The sequence below is a fragment of the Delphinus delphis genome, chromosome 5 (genome assembly GCF_949987515.2).
Source record: "Delphinus delphis chromosome 5, mDelDel1.2, whole genome shotgun sequence".
Classification (NCBI taxonomy): domain Eukaryota; kingdom Metazoa; phylum Chordata; class Mammalia; order Artiodactyla; family Delphinidae; genus Delphinus; species Delphinus delphis.
In genome coordinates this window covers 80,862,789-80,886,762 of record NC_082687.1, presented here as the reverse complement: position 1 = coordinate 80,886,762, position 23,974 = coordinate 80,862,789, and positions in this window count along the sequence as shown.

The following is a 23,974-nucleotide window of genomic DNA, read 5'->3' as shown; positions in this document are numbered from 1 at the left end:
GCCTCTGTGTGTAGGTTGCTGGGGGGCGTCTTTTCTTCGCTTAGACAGGACAGGGTTAAAGGAGCCGCTGATTTCGGGGCTCCGGCTCACTCAGGCTATGGGGAAGGAGGGGTACAGAGTGTGGGGTGAGCCTGTGGCAGCAGAGGCCAGCATAACGTTGCACTAGCCTTGTCTGCACCATGCGTTCTCCTGGGGAAGTTGTCCCTGGATCCCGGGACACTGTCAGTGGCGGGCTGCACAGGCTCCCTGGAAGGGAGTTGTGGAGAGTGACCTGTGCTCGCACACAGACTTATTGGTGGCGGCAGCAGCAGCCTTAGCGTCTCTTGCCCCTCCTTGGGGTCCGCGGTGTTAGCTCCGGTTTGTGCCCGTCTCTGGAGCTCCTTTAAGCAGCGTTCTTAATCCCTTCTCCTCGCACACCAGGAAACAAAGAGGGAAGAAAAACTCTCTTGCCTCTTTGGCAGGTCCAGACTTTTCCCTGGAGTCCCTCCTGGCTAGCCGTGGTGCACTAATCCCTTCAGGCTGTGTTCACACAGCCAGTCCTCTCCCTGCGCTCCCACCAAAGCCAGAGCCTCAGCTCCGAGCCCCGCCCTCTCCAGCAGGTGAGCGGATAAGCCTCTCGGGCTGTTGAGTGCTGGTCGGCACCGATCCTCTGTGCGGAAATCTCACCGCTTTGCCCTCTGCACCCCTGTTGCTGTGCTCTCCTCTGTGGCTCAGAAGCTTCCCCACTCCGCCACCCATAGTCTCTGCCCGCGAAGGGGCTTCTAGTGTGTGGAAACCTTTCCTCCTTCAGGGCTCCCTCCCACTGGTGCACGTCCCATCCCTATTCTTTTGTCTCTGTTTATTCTTTTGCCCCACCCAGGTACGTGGGGAGTTTCTTGCCCTTTGGGAGGTCTGAGGTGTTCTGCCAGCATTCAGTAGGTATTCTGTAGGAGTTGTTCCACGTGTAGATGTATTTCTGGTGTATCTGTGGGGAGGAAGGTGATCTCTGCGTCTTACTCTTCCACCATCTTCCCCTAGATCCTGTTATTAATATCTTGTATTAGTGTGGTATATTTGTTACAATTCATGAACCAGTATTGATGTATCATTATTAACTAATTAGTATATTATTAACTAAAGGCCATAGGTTACATTAGGGCTCACTCTTTGTGTTGTACAGTTTTATGAGTTTTGACAATTGTATAATATTGTGTATATAGCATGACAATATTGCAGAATAATTTCACTGCCCTAAATATCACCTACGCTCCACCTCTTTATCCCTCTCCCCTTCTCTCTGGCAACCACTGATCTTTTTTACTGTCTCTATAGTTTTGCCTTTTGCAGAATGTCACATAACTGGAATTTTACAGTATCTTGTTCAGGCTGCCATAACAAAAATATCATAAACTGGGTGGCTTAAACAACAAACATTTATTTGCTACAGTTTTGGAGGCTGAGAAATCCAAGATCAAGGTGCTGACATATTCTGTGTCTGTTGAGAGCTCACTTCCTGTTTCCATGGACATCTTTTCTCTGTGTCCTCACATTGCAGAGAGGAGCAAGGAAGCTTCCTTTTATAGGGGATCTAATCCCATTCAAGAGGGCTCCATATCCATGACATAATCACCTCCCACTGAAAATTAGGTTTCAACATATGAATTTTGGGAGGACACATGCAGTCTATAGCATATAGTTTGTAGACTTGACAGACTGGTTTCTTAAACACAACATGCATTTAAGGTTCCTCTGTGTATTTTCATGGCTTGATAGCTTATTTCTTTTTATTGTTGAATAATAATCAATTGTATGGATGTAACACAACTTATCTATTCATCTTTTGAAGCATATATTGGCTGCTTCCAGTTTTTTGTCAGTTTTGAATAGGCTGCTATAAGCATTTGTGTGCAAGTTTTTTCAGTTCATTTGGGAAACTACCAAAGAGTGCAATTGCTTGATTGTATATAAGAAGACTTGTTTAGTTAATTAAGAAACTGCCAAATTATCTTCCAAAGTGGCTGTACCATTTTGTACTCCCACCAGCAGTAAAATGAGAATTCCTGTTACTCTACATCCTTGTGGGTATTCGGTGCTTTCAGTTTTGTTTTGTTTTAATTTTTTGTCTTCCTGAAAGTTACATAGTGGTATCTCATCATTTTAATTTGTGATTCCATAATGACATATAATGATGGACATTTTTTCATATATGTATTTGCCATTTGTAGATCCTCTTGATGTGGTGTCCAGATCTTTTGCCCACTTCTTAATTGGGTTGTTTGTTTTCCAGCTTGTTTCTGTGGCCAGAATTTTAACCATTATGTTATATTGCCCTGTAGAGTGCTGTGCAGACAATGGTATGGGGTAAGGGAGTAGAAGGAATTTGGAAGATGAAGAGTCATCTTTATATTTTGCATAAGGATGTCAGGGAAGGCCTTTCTGAGAGGGAAACATTTGAGTTGAGGTCTGAATAATGAGAAAACAGTGACAAGAAAATTTTGGGTAATCAAGGAGGTTTTCATTAACCACTCTGGGTTACAGTTTTCTAAATTGTGAAATAAAGATATCTCGGTTAAGGTATACTCTTTGTTTTCTTATATCAATTAGATGGAGAGAATCAAGTAATTATCTTTCAATGGAGCACCTAATATGTTGGCTATTCATACATCTTTTTCTATGCCAGCATCTGGATTTTAGAGACCTGGCATTATTGTAGATGTATTGTTAGTGGAATATATAAAACTTATTTAAACATTGTGTCTTCTTATTTTCAAATGAGTATTTTTCTGATTAAATTTCAATAGAAAACTAAATGCTATTTAAAATACATATATATAAAGACCTTTTGCCAATTAATGCTTAGTTTGCACAGTAATCACATAATGTGTATTATTTAGCATTTTAGTTGCAAGCCACCAAAATTGACCCAGGCCAACGTAAACAAATAAGATATGTAAATATTAAGTGATGAACATTAGATAGATCATAGACATTTCAGCAGGGCCAAAAAATCTGTTATGTAGTCTGGAATATTCCCTCCAAATCCTACCACCTCACTGGCTCAGTGAAGATAATACTGCCACCACTCTGGTGACACTGCATTGAAAGCCAGAAGTAGAATCCTTGTCAATGCTGCCCCTGGAAGTTGGCTGTTGTAGCGGCACTTGCTCCTTTTCTTTTTCCTTTTTTTTTTTTTTTTCCTGCACATCTTTTGCTTTTCCTTCTAAACTTTAAACTGGAGAGGCAGGTATTTCTGATTGGTGTAGCCTAGGTCATTTGACCACATTCTGGCTGAGGGAAGCTCAGTAAGTGAGTCAGTTATTGGCATTTTAAACTTCATTAACATGATATAAATGCCGATAAGGCAGAATACTCTCCAGACTTTGAAAGGAGTTAGGTGTGAGTGGCCTGAAAGAATAACAGCTTTATTTGGTATACTGTATTTCAGAATACATTTTTTTTTCAGAAAAATATATTCTTTTACAGTATTCTCTAATATTGTTGTGTTATCTTAGAATTTTTAGTATGATAGGTAGAAAAAATGTGCACAATTTTTTCCTATCATGTGTATGCCCCTTTGAAATGCAGCATTCTAGTTCTCCCATTAAAAGGTGATTTCTCCAAAGCAAGTAACAGACTTATTACTTGCTTTGGACAATAGGAACTTAGAAATGTTGTAAGCAGAGGTTTGAACAATGCCTGTGTATTAGGGTTTTCTCTTTGATACTCTTGGGAACCCTGTAGCCAGCATAATGTGAACAAGCTCAGAGAGCCAGCTTTGTAATAAGTGACACACACCCCAGTCTTCCCATTGTCTTCCAAATGATGGCAAATGCATTACTGAGACTTGATAAAGTCATAGGAAGCAGCTGAAGACATCCAAATTACCCAACCATAGAAATGAGGAATAGATAAAGTATTTGTTGTTTTAATCTACTAAATTTTAGTGTGGTTTGTTGTCATCAAATGCTATTACATTTAGTGTTTACTCCATTACCTGTATCACAGAGTTGTTTTTTCCGTCTTTAAATTGACACTCATCTGGCACACTTAAAGTAAGTAGCTAAAAATTAATTATTATTTGTAAATGTACATGGATATGGTTTATAATGTAGCTTCAGGGAATACCATGTATTTATTTCTTCAGTATGAGATATCACTTAAATTTTTCTACTTACTTTTTTCTCTGAAATTTTTTAACAGCATGGCATCTTGGCATACTTAACACTTTTCAACATAGATAATGACATGAAAAACTTCTATTTTGGTCTACTACTCACCTATCAATTGCTTTCAAAAGTCAAAGTCCATTATGCCAAAAAGAAAATAAGTGACAATTTTAGATCAGAAAAAATGTTGATTATTCCTAACTAGAGAAATGGAACAATGACATGGACTCCAAATGTTTGAGAGATAAATTATTCAGAGCTTTCATAGCACTCAGTGACTATAGAGAGTACAGTGGATATAGCTCTGTGGGCAGTTATCATACAGTTTCACCAAGGAATACTGGTCAACTCATCTTCTGTCAGTAAAAAGTACTTTAAACTCTAATGAACATGATATTTTTGATAGTTTTCACTGAATATCCCAGTGAATCAGTTTCTAAACTGAATTTATATGTGATATGTGAATGACTTGTTCAGTTCTATTGTCATGGAAGGCTAAAGCATTTTCCCAAAGGATTTTCCTCCAAATTATACATATTGACTGAAGACTGCTGTTCATTATGTCAAATTTCCAATTATTTCATGTATATGAAAAAATCATTTCCTTAAAGTGAAAAAAATATAAAAATGTTTTCTAAATTTGCTGTGTTGCAATTACAGAAACTAATTTTAGATAAACAGAAAGATTTTTGTGACTTTGCTTCTATCATGTTATTCATCTCATATCCTCATATTTGATTGTGTTCATAATCTTTTGATCAAGTCAACTTGCATAATTGAATTTTAAATAGTTAGGGATATTTGTTTATTTTTTAAAGGCTATTAACACATAACTACTCAATATATGCATAACAAAAATTTTATAGAACATCAATTCAAGTCAATAAAAATTTTTAAGGATAGTATGTGTTGACTGATGTATATTTGTGCAATTCCACAAAAAGTCTGTATGTCAAACCAATGAAATCAATAAAAGTTGGAATTTTAAATTATTACCAGATATAAATATTACAAAAATATGATTTGAAATATTTCACTAGCTGGCATTTGTTTCAACTTCTCTATACAATAACACCATAATAGAAAATGAATCTAACATGAGAGAGAAAAACTAAGTTAGATTTGTCCAAGAAATGGAATAGTGAAAAAGTATTCATGACCAGAATCTCAAAGAGCAAGATGACAACAAATAACCAGTATATTTACAAATCATTAAAAATTATTTATAGCTAAAATATTAATTAATTATTTTATTCATTTAGAATAGTACCATTTTACCACATTAAGTCTTTAAATAAAACCTTATAAAATTTCAATGTATAATATAAATTCATCTGGTTGGAGTTTTAATCTTGTCTTGAGTTCAACTTCCAATTTCAGTTCTACCATTCTGCAGCCTTAGATGACTTATTAAATGGACATTATTAGAATAGCCCTTTTGCACATGAAGATATAAATGATACCCTCCTATAGGCTTTCTGATTTAATTTTCCCTTTAAAATTTGATCTTTGTTTAATTATCTTTTACATTTTTTAAATTGAAAAGTCTAGTTGTTGGCACTACTTCATACAATTATATATATTATAGTGACCCACAAAACACAAAGTTTAAATTCTGAAATTTGCACACTGTGACTTATCTCATGTGCAAAGTGGATCAGTGGCCAATAATCCCATTAGGGATTTTTATTCCTAATTGTACAGATGACAAAACTGATATCCAGAATTATCAAGGTACTTATCAAGTAGAGGACCTGAAGCTGCAATCCATGTCTTCTGATCAAGTACATTTCTAGTTCTAATAAGATTTTACAGCCTCCTGCAGAATAGGATTTATATCTGTATGTTACCTTAAATTTTCTCATGCCAATTGACAATTTAATTTAAAAATTGAAGATGGGTCATTACATCAATAAGTGGAGAAGCCATATGAGTTATACTTTTATGATTTTTTAGTCAATCATATGTCAGCAATTTGATGCTTAAAATGTCCCCCCCACAAAAAATGAGTGTTTTTAATCATAAAATAGCTCCTAGGAAAGGAAGGTAGGACTAAAATAAGATAACATTAAAACAAAAAATAAAGCAGGACAAAAAACTTCTTGGGTCTAATTAACACACAGTACAGTTAAAGATGATTGCCTATTAAACCAGACAGGAGTCTCGTAAGAAATTAAAATAAATATAATAAATTTATTTAGAGTAGTACAAGATCTTAGTTTTAAAACCTTGAATACGTTAAATCAATATTCAGATAATTACCACATTCTTTATATTTAATGACTACTATGCACTGCAGATACATAAGAATACACACAATATGTTAATCTGAAAGAGCTCTTAGGAATAAATGAACATGGAGAAAAATGTAAATATTTTACTGTTTATATATAACAATTTTCAATGACTTCTTGTAGCTAACCAGTAGACATCTTACTTATTATCTAAGGTGCCTCAGATCTTAGTCCCCAAATTGTGCTTTTTGCTTTTTATGCCAACAAAATTCTAGGATGTTTATATCTTCCTGGGGTCTTACTGATGACCATCATTAGGACTGGAATGTATAAATATGTTCCATTTGCATACTAACAGGAAATTATCTTTTAACCAAACCCTAAGGAACTGCAAGCCACCATTGACTAAACATTAAAATGGACTGGAGTATAGCCTAACCTAAAAGATATTAAAAACTGTGATGTCAATATATAGCAAAATTCTGTGGTCTTTCTTGGGATTTATCAAAAACTTAAGAAATTATTGCTTTATTATAAAGTTCTTAACTCGAAATAATGAATTCACCAATATATCCCATTTCTCAAAAACTTGTATGCATGCATTATGCTATATAAAACAAGTATAATAGACCATGTTTCTCTTGAGAATTTTCATATGAGAGTTAATTTATTTTAATATCCAGAATTTTTAATGTTACCATCAAAAGGAGAATTATTTAGAATTGAGGGCTCTTTTCTTATTCAAATTATTACACAGTATCCTACAACAGCAATGTGATTAATTTTACAGGTAAGCACAGGATGGGTCTGGTATCGATAGTTACTTATAACCATCTGCCTAAGACCCAAGAATAATAAGAATTTACTACTCAGACTCCCCAAAGTAATTTCTAAGATTCATATCAAGTACCTGATTGTTATAAAGTAATTTCTCCAACACTTTACATTTTAGAAATAATCTAGATAAATTCAGTCCACTAAAATTCCACTTGAGCCTGCTTAATTTCCTATGACTTGGTCACATTAGCAAAAGGATTTTGCTTGGGTTTGGGGGTTATGCTTGAATAAGGCTCAAGTTAATCATTTAGTTACTTAAATGTTCTTAACTCAAGGATTTCCCTTGACAGTCATTTCAAGAACAGCTTTATAGTATTCTTCAATTTAGCTATTACACAGGAAATGAATGCAGAGAAATTCTATTCTGCTCAGATTTTTCTGTCTTGTCACCAAAATGCATTTCTTGAGGCCATTTTCATTTATAAAAAGCCTATATACTGCCTGGATTGAAGCACCTATATTTCTCAGCTAAAGGTCAAAGGATGTTAATCATAGCTTCATAATTGTTCTCAACTTTCATTAAGAAACACCATATTAAACTGATGGAAAGCCCTACTTAATCTGGCTTTGCTAAAATTACTGAGGTAGGTTATCAAGATGAAAGAGCAGGGAAGCTAGAAATATGCCTGAGGGTGAATGTGCCCTGTTGTTATCTATCTTTCTGCCTCTAAAACCAAGGTAGCACTGACAGATCTTTGGAAAAGAGAAAGTTCAGACTTACTATTAGATTTTATTTTTAAACATTAGAGTTTGATGGTTTCAATTATTGAAAATAAATGAAAGCACAACCTGTTCCAAGAGGATTTCAGGAAGGATGTTCCATTTCACAAATAGTTTTAAACTTTCTACCTGATATTTGAAATGTCTAATGCCATTCAAATTTGTGTTGACTGCACTTTCTGGCATTAATCCCTCAAAACTATATTTGTAAGATATAACAGAGTACATATTATACTCTGCTATATGGTATTTATCTATATTATAAAACACACTTTGCATTATTAATATGTAACTAGACACACCAACCTAATCCATGTTGAGTTATCACAATTATGTTCAAGCCACTCAGAATATTATGAAATGAAAGGAAGAAAGCACTAAAGTTTCAAGTACCTTATATCTGACATTAGTGTATATATATATGTATGTATAAATTAATATTCAATTAGTTAAAAAAAAACCTCTTCATTGTTATACTATAAAAACCACTAAACTAAGCCCTACGTGGCTATAAAAATATATTAAAACATAGTTTTCAAGTTGATTACTTTTTGAACACAAATATACATGTAGTATAACAGTAGAGAGAGTATCATGCATTATTTTGGTGATATTACATTTTATGGAGCTGCAGAGAAATGTGTAGTGAATTTTGGCTGGGGTCAAAAACTTTTAGGCAATTCTTCTTTTAAGGAGGTAATATTTGAGTCAAATCTTTAAAAAATGAGTAAAGAAAATCTTACTGATGCATTTGCAGCAACACATCATTTTCATTAAAAGAACAGCATGGGTATAAGAAGATACTTCATAGCAGGCAAATGTAGTTAGATATATGTGGACATCCTTTGCAGATCAACAGGGCAGTGGTAATTCTCAATATATAGGCAATGGAAAGTACAACCAAGAGTAAGGCATAATGGAGCTGACATTTCAATAACAAGAACAGTGATTCATTCAGTAATTCAAGTGTAAGTTTTTCATCATAAGGGTTATTAGGAGATATTGAAGTATTTTATGCTGGGGAATGACATGATCCCATTTTAGTTCCCAAATAATCACTGAGTCTGCATTTTATAGACAGTATGGGAGGGAGTTGAAAGTGAAGACCGGAAGAAAGATCCACTTGGGTGCTGTTACTGTGTTCAGTTGAAAAATAAAGGTAACTTGATCTAAGGTAGTGGCAAATGACAAATATGGACTGTTGAGAATAAGGAGATTAGAAAGATAGGACCTGGAAATTGATTACATATGTGATCACAAATCTAGGAAGGTTATCATTCTACATTATCATGCTCTATTACTTTGTTACTATTTCTATTATTTGTTACTATTTCTCCCCTTTCAAACTTCACCACATCACTAATCTTATATTTCTAAAGTTTAAATCTCATTATATAAAAAAAATCTAATAAGCTCAGAATTAAAGGAGAACAAAAGGAAAACAGTAAGATTGGATTCTTGGTACTTTGATCATGGAAATAGATTTTTAAAACTCTGTTCCTACTCTGTTGAAATCATGAACCCACATTGACATTAGTGAGAGTCCTATAAATGAAGGTGGAAAGTAAGATTATTAATTACTTTAATTCCAAATATCTTTTCTCCAGTTTATGTGAATATCCACGTCAGAAATTATATTACAGATTTGGCATAGGTTATAATGCTGTGTAATTCAACATCAATATATTCATCAAACTATCCTTACCAGTTAGCAGTGTAAAAGCCATTCAGTATCTGAAACTAATATTTTTTTTAATCCCATGGAAATTGCCTGTGAAATTCATAGGAAGATATTCTTTGTCACAGAGTTGAATGTGTAAGGATAAGTTTTGATATGGTATCAATGTGTCAAAATAACACATTTCATTCTGTGTGATAAAATTTTCACCACTGTCAACCTCAGAGAAAAATAATATTTTAACAGGTTTACAAGAAAGCAAAACATGCTTCATTATCTCTTTGAATATATCATGAGATCAAAGGAGCCTTTTTTTTCCAGGGAAAAATCTGTTTCATTACTGAGAAAAACTTGTTTAGGTTTAAAAAGGTCAACATTTCTGAGATAAATATTATATTTTTACTTAAAAAATAAGAATTTCCAAAATTTTTCAGCATTTTACCCTACATTCTAAAAGTTGCAATTAAATTGTGTTTGTAGATATTCATTTTGAATTAATATTTTGAATGAAAAAAACTGCACTTTTCTTAAAACACAGGAAAGAAAAACAAAATCTTATGATACAAAATTAATTTTAGTGTTTTGGGTGGTATGTGTTGAAGCGTTTAGAGTATGACACATCTCCATCTGCATCTAAGACCTCCCCCTCACTAACTGTGTGATCTTAGACAAACTATTTCAGTTTTCTAGACCTTTGTATTAGTCTGCTGGGCTGCTGTAACTACTAAATATCACAGACCAGGTGGCTTAAACACCAGAAATTTATTTTCTCACAATTCTGGAGGTTGGATGTCCAAGGTAAAGATTCTGGCAGGGTTTGACTTCTTTTGATATCTCTCTCCTTGGCTTGTAGATGACCACATTTTCTTTGTGTCCTCACATGGTCTTTCCTCTGTGTATGCACACCCCTGTTGTCTCTCTTTGTGTCCTCTCCTCTTCTTATAACGACACCAGTCAGATTGGAAAGGGCCCAATCTAAAATGAGGAAACGGCCTCATTTTAACTTAATTACCTCTTTAAAGGTCCCATCTCCAAGTACAGTCATATTTTGGGGTACTGGAAGTTAGGACTTCAACATATGAATTTTGAGGGAAGGACAATTCAATTCATAACAACTGTAGCTTCTTCAGAATTACATGAAGCAGAAACATCATTGTAAAAATCACATAAATATAAGCACTGAACAGAAGTTCATTTAATCAATCCAACTTGACAACAAGTAAAATTAAATAAAACTTTAACATAACTATAACAGTTTTGTTTTTTCATTTGTAATGTTCAGAAAAATTTTACATAATTCCAACTATGTCCACAGTAATTCATAACAGCATAATATTATACTGAAACAAATTTTCAACATCAAATAAAAGCCAAAATAACAAGACCAAAATTCAAAATCTTATCAGAACATATCTCCACTTGTCTTTCAGTTGATCTACACTTGGTCAGTTCCTCACCGCATCTGTAAACTGTTCCCTGCAATCCCCATTTTGTTAGCAATGTGTATATGACTTTGGAGAAGGATTACAACTATTTTAGTGTCTGGAAAAAATGAAATATTAGTAGCAGACAGGTTTCATTTAAATAACTGACATGTTATAAAGCAGAGAGAGAAACATACATCCTTGGTATGTTGAAGATAATCTATCAGAAACTAGTTGCCAGTATAATCTTTTTCTTTTTTTTTTAAACATCTTTATTGAGTATAATTGCTTTACAATGTTGTGTTAGTTTCTGCTGTATGACAAAGTGATTCAGCTATACGTATACTTATATCCCCATAACCCCTCTCTCTTGTCTCTCCTTCTCACCATCCCTATCCCACCCCTCTAGGTGGTCACAAAGCACTGAGCTGATCTCCCTGTGCTACGCAGCTGCTTCCAACTAGCTATCTGTTTTACATTTGGTAGTGTATATATGTCATTGCCACTCTCTCACTTTGTCCCAGCTTACCGTTCCCCCTCCATGTATCCTCAAGTCCATTCTCTATGTCTGCATCTTTATTCCTTTCCTGCCCCTAGGTTCTTCACAACCATTTTCTTTTTTAGATTCCATATATAGGTGTAAGCATATGGTATTTGTTTTATTTTTATGACTGACTTCAATCTGTATCACAGACTCTAGATCCATCAACATCACTACAATTAACTCAATTTCATTTCTTTTTATGGCTGAGTAATATTCCATTGTATATATGTGCCCCATCTTCTTTATCTATTCATCTGTCGATGGACACTTAGGTTACTTCCATGCCCTGGCTATTGTAAATAGTGTGGCAATGAACATTGTGGTACATGACTCTTTTTGAGTTATGGTTTTTGCAGGGTATATGCCCAGTAGTGGGATTGCTGGGTCATATGGTAGTTCTATTTTTAGTTTTTTAAGGAACCTCCATACTGTTTTCCATAGTGGCTGTATCAATTTATTTTCCCACCAATAGTGCAAGAGGGTTCCCTTTTCTCCACACCCTCTCCAGCATTTATTGTTTGTAGATTTTTTAATGATGGCTATTCTGACCGGTGTGAAGTGATACCTCATTGTAGTTTTGTTTTGCATTTCTCTAATAATTAGTGATGTTGAGCATACTTTCATGTGTTTTTTTGGCAATGTGTATATCTTCTTTGGAGAAATGTCTATTTAGGTCTTCTACCCATTTTTGTATTGGGTTGTTTTTTTTTTTTTTTTTTTGACATTGAGCTGCATAAACTGCTTGTAAATTTTGGAGATTAACCCTTTGTCAGTTGCTTTGTTTGCAAATATTTTCTCCCATTCTGAGGGTTGTCTTTTCCTCTTACTTCTGGTTTCCTTTCCTGTGCAAAAGTTCTTAAGTTTCATTAGGTCCCATTTGTTTATTTTTGTTTTTATTTCCATTTCTGTAAAAGGTGGATCAAAAAGGATATTGCTGTGATTTATGTCATAGACTGTTCTGCCTATGTTTTCCTCTAAGAGCTTTATACTGTCTAGCCTGACATTTAGTTCTTTAATCCATTTTGAGTTTATTTTTGTGTATGGTATTAGAGAGTGTTCTAATTTCATTCTTTTACATGTAGCTGTCCAGTTTTCCCAGCACGCTTATTGAAGAGGCTGTCTTTTCTCCATTGTATATTCTTGCCTCCTTTATCAAAGATAAGGTGACCATATGTGTGTGGGTTTATCTCTTGGCTTTCTGTCCTGTTCCACTGATCTATATTACTGTTTTTGTGCTAGTACCATACTGTCTTGATTACTGTAGCTTTGTAGTATACTCTGAAGTCTGGGAGCCTGAGTCCTCCAGCTCCGTTTTTCTTGCTCATGATTGCTTCGGCTATTCAGGGTCTTTTGTGTTTCCATACATATTGTGAATTTTTTTGTTCTAGTTCTGTGAAGAATGCCATTAATAGTTTGATATGAATTGCAGTGAATCTATCGATTGCTTTGGGTAGTATAGTCATTTTCACCATGTTGATTCTTCTAGTCCAAGAACATGGTATATCTCTCCATCTGTTTGTATCATCTTTAATTTTTTCATCAGTGTCTTATAGTTTTCTGCATACAGGTCTTTTGTCTCCTTAGGTCGGTTTATTCCTAGGTATTTTATTCTTTTTGTTGCAATGGTAAATGGGAGTGTTTCCTTAATTTCTCTTTCAGATTTGTCATTCTTAGTGTATAGGAATGCAAGAGAGTTATGTGCATTAATTTTGTATCCTGCTACTTTACCAAATTCATTGATTAGCTCTAGTAGTTTTCTGGTAGCATCTTTAGGATTCTTTATGTACAGTATAATGTCATGTGCAAACAGTGACAGTTTTACTTCTTTTCTGATTTGGACCCTTTTATTTCTTTTTCATCTCTGATTGCTTCCAAAACTATGTTGAATAATAGTGTTGAGCATGGCAACCTTGTCTTTTTCCTGATCTTAGAGGAAATGGTTTCAGTTTTTCACCACTGAGAATAATGTTGCCTCCAGGTTTGTCATGTATGGCCTTTATTATCTTGGGGTAAGTTCCCTCTATGCCCGCTTTCTGGAGGATTATTATCATAAATGGGTGTTGAATTTTGTCGAAAGCTTTTTCTGCATCTATTGAAATGATCATATGGTTTTTCTCATTCAATTTTTTAATATGGTTTATCACATTGATTGATTTGCATATACTGAAGATTCCTTGCATTCCTGGGATAAATCCCACTAGATCATGGTGTATGATACTTTTATTGTGCTGGATTCTGTTTGCTAGTATTTTGTTGAGGATTTTTGCATCTATGTTCATCAGTGATATTGGCCTGTAGTTTTCTTTTTTTGTGACATCATTGTCTGGTTTTCATATCAGGATGATGGTGGCCTCATAGAATGAGTTTTGGAGTTTTCCTCTCTTGCTATATTTTGCAAGTGTTTGGGAAAGATAGGTGTTAGCTGTTCTCTAAATGTTTGATAGAATTCGCCTGTGAAGCCATCTGGTCCTAGTCTTTTGTTTGTTGGAAGATTTTTAATCACAGTTTCAATTTCAGTGCTTGTGATTTGTCTGTTTATATTTTCTATTTCCTCCTGGTTCAGTCTCAGAAGGTTGTGCTTTTTTAAGAATTTGTCCATTTCCTACAGGTTGTCCATTTTATTGGCATATAGTTGCTTATAGTAATCTCTCATGAGCCTTTGTATTTCTGCTGTGTCAGTTGTTACTTCTCCTTTTTCATTTCTAATTCTACTGATTTGAGTCTTCTCCCTTTTTTTCTTGTTGAGTCTGGCTAATGGTTTATAAATTTTGTTTATCTTCTCTAAGAACCAGCTTTTCATTTTATTGATCTTTGCTATCATTTCCTTCATTTCTTTTTCATTTATTTCTGATCTGATCTTTATGATTTCTTTCCTTCTGCTAACTTTGGGGAATTTTTGTTGTCCTTCTCTAATTGCCTTAGGTGTAAGATTAGGTTGTTTATTTGAGATGTTTCTTGTTTCTTGAGGTAGGATTGTATTGCTATGCCCTTCCCTCATAGACCTGCTTTTGCTGCATCTCATAGGTTTTGGATCGTTGTGTTTTCATTGTCATTTGTTTCTAGGTACTTTTTGATTTCCTCTTTGATTTCTTCAGTGATCTCTTGGTTATTTAGTGGTGTATTGTTTAGCCTCCATGTGTTTGTGTTTTTTACATTTCTTTCCCCTGTAATTGATATCTAGTCTCATAGCATTGTGGTTGGAGATACTTGATATGATTTCAATTTTCTTAAATTTACCAAGGCTTGATTTGTCACCCAAGATTTGATATATCCTGGAGAATGTTCCATGAGCACTTGAGAAGAAAGTGTATTCTGTTGTTTTTGGATGGAATGTCCTATAAATATCAATTAAATCCATTTTGTTTAATGTGTCAATTAAAGCTTGTGTTTCCTTATTTATGTTCATTGCGGTTGATCTGTCCCTTGGTGAAAGTTGAGTGTTAAAATCCCCTACTATTATTGTGTTACTGTCGATTTCCCCTTTTATGGCTGTTAGCATTTGCCGTATCTAATGAGGGGCTCGTATGTTGGGTGCATAAATATTTACAATTGTTATATCTTCTTCTTGGATTGATCCCTTGATCATTATATAGTGTCCTTCTTTGTCTCTTCTAATAGTCTTTATTTTAAAGTCTATTTTGTCTGATATGAGAATTCCTACTCCAGTTTCTTTTTTTTGTTTTGTTTTGTGGTACGCGGGCCTCTCACTGTTGCGGCCTCTCCCGTATTGGAGCACAGGCTCCGGACACGCAGGCTCAGCGGCCATGGCTCATGGGCCCAGCCGCTCTGCGGCATGTGGGATCTTCCCAGACTGGGGCACGAACCTGTGTTCCCTGCATCGGCAGGCAGACTCTCAACCACTGTGCCACCAGGGAAGCCCTCCAGTTTCTTTTGATTTCCATTTGCATGGAATATATTTTTCCATCCCCTCACTTTCAGTTTGTATGGGTCCCTAGGTCTGAAGTGGGTCTCTTGTACACAGCATATATATGGGTGTTGTTTTTTATCCATTCAGCCAGTCTATGTCTTTTGGTTGGAGCAATTAATCCATTTACATTTAAGGTAATTATCATTATGTATGTTCCTATTACCATTTTCTTAATTGTTTTGGGTTTGTTATTGTAGGTCTTTTCCTTGTCTTGTGTTTCCTGCCATGAGAAGTTCCTTTAGCATTTGTTGTAAAGCTGGTTTGGTGGTGCTGAGTTGTTTTAGCTTTTGCTTGTAATGGTTTTAGTTTCTCTTTCGAATCAGAATGAGATCCTTGCTGGGTAGAGTAAACTTGGTTGTAGATTTTTCCTTTTCGTCACTTTAAATATGTCCTACCACGCCCTTCTGGCTTGCAGAGTTTGCTGAAAAATCAGCTGTTAACCTTATGGGGATTCCCTTGTATGTTATTTGTTGCTTTTGTCTTGTTGTTCTCAATATATTTTCTTTGTATTTAATTTTTGATCGTTTGATTAATATGTGTCTTGGTGTGTTTCTCCTTGGATTTATCCTGTGTGGGACTCTCTGCACTTTCTGGACTTGATTGACTATTTCTTTTCCCATATTAGGGAAGTTTTCAACTGTCTCTTCAAATATTTTCTCAGCCCCTTTCTTTTTGTCTTCTTCTGAGACCCCTATAATTCGAATGTTGGTGTGTTTAGCATTGTCCCAGAGGTCCCTGAGACTGTCATCAATTCTTTTCATTCTTTTTTCTTCATTCTGCTCTTTTATTTCCACTATTTTTTTTCCACATCACTTATCTGCTCTTCTGCCTCAGTTATTCTACTATTGATTCCTTCTAGAGGATATTTAATTTCATTTATTGTATTGTTCATCATTGTTTGTTGCTGTTTTGTTCTTCTAGGACCTATTAAATGTTTCTTGTATTTTCTCCATTCTATTTCCTAGATTTTGGAACATCTTTACTATCATTACTCTGAATTCTTTTCTAGGTAGACTGCATATTTCCTCTTCATTTCTTTGATCTGGTATGTTTTTACCTTGCTCTTTCATGTGCTGTGTATTTCTCTGTCTTCTCACTTTGCTTAACTTAATGTGTGTGGTGTCTCTCTTTCACAGGCTGCAGCTTCATAGTTCCCATTGTTTTTGGTTTCTGCCCCCAGTTGCTATGACTGGTTCAGTGTGTTGTGTAGGCTTCCTGGTGGAGGTGTCTGATGCCTGTGTTCTGGTGGATGAGGCTGTATCTTGTCTTTCTTGTGGGCAGGACTGCGTCTGGTGGTGTGTTTTGGGGTGTCTGTGAACATATTATGATTTTAGGCCACCTCTCTAATAGGTGAGTTTGTGTTCCTGTCTTGCTAGTTGTTTGGCCTGAGATGCCCAGCACTGTAGCTTGCTGGTCGTTGAGTGCAGTTGGGTCTTAGCTTTGAGACAGAGATCTCTGGGAAGACTCTCACAGATTGATAGTATGGTGGGCCAGGAGGTGTCTGGTGGTCCAATGTCCTGAACTCAGCTCTCCCACCAATGTCCTGAACTCATCTCTCCTACCTCAGAGCCTCAGGCCTGACAAGTGGTTGGAGCACCAAGACACAGTCAGCCACGTGGCTCAGAAGAAAAGGGAGAAAATAAATAAATAAACAAATAAATAAATAAATAATAAAGTTATTAAAATAAAAAATTTAAAAAATATAATATTAAAGAAATGTAAAAAGTATTAAAAAAAAGAAAGAAAAAAAGAGAGCAGCCAAACCAGTAAACAAATCCATCAATGAACAGAAGTGATAAAAAATAAACTAAGATAAACATAAAATTCAGAAACTGGTCAGTCACATACAGCAAACCCAGAGTCTACAGTTGCTCCCTAAGTCCACCGCCTCAATTTTGGGATTATTCTTTGTCTATTCAGGTATTCCATAGATGCAGGGTGCATCAGGTTGATTGTGGAGATTTAATCCACTGCTTCTGAGGCTGCATGGAGTGATTTCCCTTTCTCTTCTGTGTTTGCACAGCTCCTGGGGTTCAGCTATGGATTTGGACCCATCTCTGCATGTAGGTCGCCCTCTAGCTTCTGTTCTTTGCCCAGACAGGAGGGAGTTAAAGGAGCAGCTGATTAGGTGGCTCTGGCTCACTCAGGCCAGGGGGAGGGAGGGGTACAGAATGCGTGACGAACCTGCAGTGGCAGAGGCCGGTGTGATGTTGCAACAGCGTGAGGCGTGTTGTGTGTTCTCCCGGGGAAGTTTTCCCTGGACTATGGGACCCTGGCAGTGGTGGGCTGCACAGCCTCTCGGGAGGGGAGGTGGGATAGTGACCTGTCATTGCACACAGGCTTCTTGGTGGCGGCAGCAGCAGCCTTAGCATTTCATGCCCATCTCTGGTGTCCACGCTGATAGCCACGGCTTGTGCCGAGCTCTGGAGCTCATTTAGGCAGTGCTCTGAATCTCCTCTCCTCTCACACCTTGAAACAATGTTCTCTTGATTCTTAGGCAGTTCCAGACTTTTCCCCAGACTCCCTCTCGTTTAGCTATGGTGTACTAGCCCCCTTCAGGGTGTGTTCACGCTGCCAACCCCAGTCCTCTCCCTGTGATTTGACCTCCAAATCCTGAGCCTCAGGTCCCAGCCCCACCTTCCGTGGCAGTTGAGCATACAGGCCTCTCAGGCTGGTGAGTGCTTGTTGGCACAGATCCTCTGTGCGGGAATCTCTCCTCTTTGCCCTCTGCACCCCTGTTGCTGCACTCTCCTCCGTGGCTCCAAAGCTTCCCCCCCACTCCCGTCTCCACCAGGAAAGGGGATTCCTAGTGTGTGGAAACTTTTCCTCCTTCACAGATCCCTCCCCGAGATGCAGGTCCCATCACTATTCTTTTGTCTCTGCTTTTTTCTTTTTTCTTTTATCCTACCCAGGTATGTTGGGACTTCCTTGCCTTTTGGGAAATCTGAGGTCTTCTGTCAGTTTTCAGTAGGTGTTCTGTAGGAGTTGTTCCACATGTAGATGTATTTGTGTGGAGGAAGCTGATCTCCACATCTTGCTCCTCCGCCATCTTGAAGGTCCTCCCTCCGCCAGTATAAGGTTACATGGTGATTTAATAGACGTGCTTAAGCCCAATATTACTAGTAATATTTTAAACTATTCAGGACAGATTGGTCAATGCATGAATAATAATAGTAACAAAGGAGGAACACCTGTATAAAAATGTTGGAAATATTCTTATTTGAAGATGATATGATTTTTTTTAAAAAAGGGGAATGTAAAGTAGATATACACTATACTTTTTAAAAAATTGAATAAATTAAAGATTATTTCTACAGACAATAAAAATGTAAAATATCTTATAGGTAAGGTAATATGTAGGATATCCTTCATGTTACCCACATGATATTTCTGATAGACTATAGATAAGTAGGTAGATAAATAGAATAGAGATATAGAGTATACAGCTGATCCTTGAACAATATGAGTTTGAATTGTGAGGATTCACTTACAGGCAGACTTTTTTCAATAAATACATACAGTACTACACAGTCTGCAGTTGGTTGAATCCAGGGATGTGGAAACTCTGATATGGAGCACTGACTATGGGATGTGAACATCTGCTGATTTTACTGAATTGGACCCTCTCTCTTTTTTTCTTGAGGAGTCTGGCTAAAGGTTTATCAGTTTGATGTTTTCAAAGAACCAGCTCTGAGTTTCACTGATCTTTTCAAATTTTTTATCTCTATTTCATTTATTTCTGCTCTGATATTTATGATTTCTTTCCTTCCACTAACTTTGGGTTTTGTTTGTTCCTTTTTTCTATTTCCATTAGGTATAAGTTTAGGTTGCTTATTTGAGGGTTTTTTCTTGTTTCCTGAGGTAGGCTTATATCACTGTAAACTTCCCTCTTAAAACTGCTTTTGCTGCATCCCATAGATTTTTGTATGGTTGTGTATTTGTTTTCTTTGTCTCAAGGCATTGTTTAAATTCTTCTTTGATTTCTTCAGGGACTACATTTGTTGTTTAGCAGCATATTGTATAACCTCCATATGTTTGTGCTTTTTGCAGTTTTTTTCTTGTAGTTGATTTCTAGTCCATAGTGTTGTGGTCAGAAAAGCTGCTTGATATGATTTCTGTTTTCTTAAATTTATTCTGACTTGTTTTGTGGCCTAGCATGTGATCTATCCTGAAGAATGTTCCACATGTACTTGAAAAGAATGTGTTTTCTGTTGCTTTAGGATGGAATGTTCTATATATCTCTAAGTTTATTTGGTCAAATGTGGTGTTTAAGACCAGTGTTTACTTAAACTGGTGTTTAAGACCAGTTGATTTTCTGTCTGGATGATCTACAAACCCAACTTTTAAAATGTGAAAAAGAAACTGAAGTTTCATGTATTTGGAAATGCAGATGTTGAATAAGTGTATGAAATAATTTAAATCACAAATACCTTCCCTTTCAGAATTTATATTATCCTGGCTGAGATGGACAAGAAACACATAAATAAATAAGTCTGTGTCAACACCAATTAATACATATATAACACATCAGATTAGTAAGAATTGATAATGAGAAAATAAAGGCACAGTAAGGATAGACATTATTCACTGAAATCATTGATAATATTTATTAAGCATTTATGTAAAAGCATCCATCTAAGCTTTTTACAAAAGTATTGCATTAAACACACCCAGTGCTTATGATGAAATTTCAAGTATCCTAAGATTTTTCTAAAACACATAGAAACTAAGGGATAAAGAGGTTAAGTTGCTTGCCCAAGGCACACAAACTATCAAAACACAGAGCCTGGGTTCCAGGATTTTGAAGCCCATGCTTTTAACACATAAGTTACTCTCTCAATAAATATTTTGTACCAACTATTATGAGCAAGTGAATAAGTGTTTGAATGTTTTCTATTTGGACAAATTCATCAAATTATATTCAAAATTACTAAATTGTGTTTAAATTTCTTTTATTTATAAACGTAAGAAAATAATATTCCTATGACCTAATCTTAACTTATTCTTCAAAGTATGTGAACTCACATTTCATCTGTAAGAATGAACATCTGGCAAATAAGATATTTACTTTATTTAATTGTCCTTCTTAAACTGTCCTGATGAAGATTTTATATCCTAACTGCAAAATTATCACAGAAACTATCAAGTTAAGAATTTTTTCTTGGAATATTATATTTATAATTCATAGTTGAATAGAGCAGAATTACCTAGACTACTTAATTCCTTCAGTGTTTTATTGATTTATTCAATAGTTTATTCTGTCAATCTTTCACAACAAAAAAATACTGTGGGATTGAAGCTTATAGTGAGAAAAATAGTTAAATTCTATTTTAGATTATTTTGCCCTCCAAATCAGAAAGTTCCACATTATAATCAAAGGGAATAGAAAGAAAAAGAAAAGAGCATGAATACAAACACTGTTACTTAGAAAGATGAGAAGCAGTATTTTTTTCCTTTCCTGATCATTTAGCTTTTTCTCACATGGCTTTTTCTTCACTAGATCCAGAAACAGCCATATGTGAAAATAATATTCTAGAAAAACTTGGATTGCATCACTTCGTGTTGGTTTTTTAAATAGATAAATTATACATTTCATTGAATGAGTAAATACATTGTAAAAGTAATAGGATAGAATTATTTCATCTGTAAATAAAAATTGAACAAATAAATACAAATTGTTTATCTATATCACTTTTTTTTTCTCAAATATTTTGGATGAGATAAACTCAACATGTTAGAGAAATTTTTTTCCACAAAGTGCTAAATATGTGTATGTGAATATGAATGTATATTCACACTCACATTGGCATAAGAAGTTTTATTTTGTCACATCATAATTATATTTATAATTAAAATGTCTAACTGTCCCACTTTTTGTAAAAAACTGTCCATGCATCAGATATACCTGGAATAAAAAATTATTTCTAATCTGATGTATGGCCAGACTTAAAGAAGCTCTTGACAATACAGAAAAGTAATGTGATAGTTTTATGTACTTAGGGGTTGTGAGACTGAATTTATTAAAGAGATTAAAGGTACCTATTTTCAGTTGTTTTTCTTTGTTAACAAATAAATGCTATTCCAGTATGTTGGGTTTTTTTCTGCTAAATATTCAGTATATTAAAATGAAACCTAATGGCAATTTCTGACCTTTGTATCTTATTAAAATAACTGTATTAAAAATAATGGATTCAGGTTTTCAATAAATACCTTTATTTTCTAGTTTTTCTTGTAAGAAATACAAGTTAATATTGAATTATAAATATAGATGAGAGATTGGCAGGACTATTTTTCTTTTCTAATTTCAAGCACTCTCACTTATTGTCACAGATACTTTTCTTATCCCACCAATGACCCAGTTGTTGCAGGGGATTCATGAATATGTATTTGAGTGTAATGAGGGTCAAGTTGAAGCAAGATAGTGAACCAGAACTCCTTTTTCCTCACTCCTCTCTGTAGGAGTCGATCATTTGTTAATGTGGCACTTTTCATAATATATGGAGGGCAAGGGTGCCTTCTGTCTCCCACTCACCTTCCCTTGGAAGTGCCAAGGCAGGGTGCTGCCTTGACAGAATCAGTTCTGTCTGAAAATGCTTTCCATTGCATCTGTACAAACAAGAACATACAGAATCATAGATATGCATGCTAAGCACATTTTTCGTATTCATAATGTGATGTTTTGGATTACTCAGGTCGTGTCTGGTATTTAGCTGTGAGATCACAATCACAATTATTAGAGAACTTTGTATAAACAAGTTTTTTTGTTTTTGTGAGTTGGCCTTTGGAACATAATTGCTGCCCTTAATGGAGTACACGTCACCAGGAAAGGAGCTGAGTCTGCCCAGGTTCGTTTGTTAGGATATGGTTCAACTATTCCCAAAAGGTCCATTCAAGTGTTTCAGTCTGAACCAGTCCTTCTATATAGGAGATCACATATCAAGGACTTTTTCCACGAGCTTCAAAATTTAGTCTACAGTAGCACATAGACACCCAACTGGTCCGGTATATCAATGAATAAATTAAGCTGCTACGCCTTCAAAAAGTAACTAAAAGAAATTCAGTTTTAGTGTGGAAGCAGGAGAGCTACTGAAACAAATTTTCTCACCTCATACTCATCTGTTTCAATGGAGAATATTAATATTCACATGCGGTAAATGGAATGAATTGTCACTTATTCAATTTAATTTTAAAAATATGATTAGCTTTCATTATGACTCTAAAATGGTAATTTTAATAGATAATGTTGTCTTTTTAACTTGAAATTTTGTAACCTTATGAAAGATTCAAAATTTTTATTTCTTATGTTTTATAATTCCTTCTCAATTTACAGATAGTTTCTCTAATACTGGAAAGTTCTACTGAAAATTACCATCTAAGTACAAATGAAAACTTTGAATTACATATCATTAAAAGTACAGATAATTTGGAAGGGCTTAAAATAAGATAATCAGCCCTCAATCGCAGGTTCCACGTCTTCGGCGTCAACCCTATCTTAGATCTGGGACTAGTTGAATCCATGGATGCAAAACCTGAGAATACAGAGGGCCAACTTTATATGTTTAGTTTTTTTTTAACCTTTACAACTTGCTTAATTTTAAGAAGGATGGTTTTCCATGAGACTTCTAAGAAACAAAATACATATATGGTATAGCTAAAATGGCAGTAACTCTAGTATAAACAGGCTGTTTGTGGAAGTACAATTATTGTTTTTAAATTTTGCTCTCGTTCATTTTATCATAGTTTAAAATTCTACCTTTTTTATTGCCATAGTTATAGACCTTAATGGAATACTTTATTTAACAATGTTAACTCTGATAGGACAGTGTTCCCCTGCCATTACTTGTTCAAACATGTTTTTTGCCTGCAGTTTTCATTTAAACTCTTCCTTCTTTCATGTGTAATTTTGTTGTAAACTTTCAGTACCTCAGAAATGTATTATATTATGAGAAAAGGAAATATTTGGGGGCAGGAGAAAATCAACAATATTTCCTTAAAATGTGCCTTGCAATAGAAAGATAAAATCCAATTATTTTAAGTGGAGGAAGTATCAATGCTCTTTTTGTTCATTGAGTCAGACCCAATTTTATTAGTGTTTTGTCTCAGAAAGAATATGTACCCAACCTGTAAGCAGGTGTCAACAACATATTTGCATTTATATGGGTATTTTTTAATCGAGGCCTTCCATCATAAGTATCTAAATTTTAGATCAAAAAGCTCATGTTCTTATGAAGTTACAAGAGCAATTCTTAGGAATAAAGGTTCCATATATTTAAGCAAATATCTGTCTGACATTCCATTATACTTTCCTAAAATGATAATTAGAAGGAAATCCACTGTACTTTGTCTGTGTAAGTGAGACCCAACACCTTCTGAAGGAAACTCTGATAAACCAAGTTGGCACACTGAAGTGTCCTTTGTTATGCACGTGTGGATGCTTTCTAGGATACTTGGACTAGAACACAGA